Consider the following 1,809-nt stretch of genomic DNA (forward strand, 5'->3'; position numbering starts at 1 on the left):
AGAGGACATAGTGTCGAAACCTTTGTATCGCTTGAACAACTGCAAGCGCTAGTTTTTCAACATAAGAATATTTACTTTCTGTATCATTTAAGTTTCTACTTAAATAATATATAGGGTGTTCGATTCCATCGACTTCTTGAACTAAAACCATTGCGATGGTCGTATCTGCTGCAACCAGATACAGGTTAAAGTCTCTTTGATAATCAGGTGCGTACATTAATGATGCTTTTATTAAGGAATCCTTTAAAGCATCAAAGGAAGCTTGCGCAACCTGATCCCAGACGAAGGGTACCTCCTTTTTCAAAAGACGTGTATAACCTTTAGCAAGTTCTGCGTAATTTGGAATGAACCTCCTCAGAAAGTTTGCTTTCCCTTGGAGTTTCTGAATCTGAAGCAAATTCGAAGGTGGAGACAAATTGATGATTGCCTGGACCTTGCAAGGGTCGAGACGAATCCCATCCTTGGAGACTACAAAGCCATGTAAACGACCAGAACTGACGCAAAATACACATTTGTGTGGATTGAGTCGTATCTTGTAGTGTCAGCAACGTAGAAATATCGCTCTTAAATGCTGCGGATGATCAGTCCGCTTTCGCGAATGAGCCGGAAGGTCGTCGAGGTATGGTTGAACGATGTTCTTGATGTCATGGAAGGCATAATTCATTGCCCTCTGAAACGTCGCCCCTGCGTTCTTTAAACCAAAGGGTAATTTTCGATATGCGAATGTGCCCCACGGACAAATGAATGCAGTCTTTGACTGGTCCTGTGGGCGGATATTTATTTGATTATACCCGGAAAATCCATCCATGAATGAAAAGATTTCACATCCGGCACATTCATCAATTATCTGGTCGATGAAGGGTGTAGGGTAGTTGTCTTTTGGACAAGATTGGTTTACATCCCTATAATCGACACACACTCTGATTGTCCCTTGTTTCTTCATAACAGGGACAATATTCGATACCCAATCGGTTAGAGGAACCGGGTAGATGAAACCAGCATGGAGAAGTTTTTCAACTTCTGCCTTAATGGCAGCGGCTTTCTTGGGGTGCACCTGCCTGAGCCGTTGTCGTACCGGTTTGACATCTGGATACATCTTAATTTCGTGTTCAATGATACTCGAGTCGATTCCTGGCATTTCATCATATGACCAAGAAAAGACATCTCTAAACTCGCGAAAAAGAGTGTTATATATTTCCAGTTCTGAAGGAGAACAACCCTTGCCGACATAAATATTCTCTACAACATTTGTTTTAGTCGAGATATTTATGGCTATAGTCTCTTCAATATTGGATAAGTTTCGCTCGGAATCCACCGTATTTACAGTATTTGAAAGGAATTCAAAAACTGAAGGATGATAAATGTCATCTTGAGTATCTTCTTCATATTCCGGAAGAAGGGAACGATGGTGGCTATCATTCCATCGTGCCTCCTCAATCAACATTGATTGTAGAGTTCCTTCGTCAGTTCCATGCACTCTCGACCAAGGATCTAAAGGGGTACCATATTCTCTAGACCTATCTACCCAAACGCTTGATGAGCGTTGATTTGGGTTCGCCTCCCATGCCAGAAACATTGATTGCTACAATATTTCTATTGGGGTTGGGGGCAAAACCATTGCATGATCCATGTTGATATCGTCTTCTGAGATCTTCGTGGAAGATATCATATTGCAGGTACCTATCGACGCTACTTCCGCCAAGTCGATTGGAGGTGGAAGAGCGAAAGTTCCCATTAGTATAGGATCTTTTAGTAGGCCTACTCCGATATTCTGAAGCGAATGGGGGCTTCCATGGATCATGGGAATGC

This window comes from Pinus tabuliformis, chromosome Q, assembly GCF_031772625.1.
Source record: "Pinus tabuliformis cultivar Carrire ecotype Pingquan chromosome Q, CPIR1, whole genome shotgun sequence".
Taxonomy (NCBI): Eukaryota; Viridiplantae; Streptophyta; class Pinopsida; order Pinales; family Pinaceae; genus Pinus; species Pinus tabuliformis.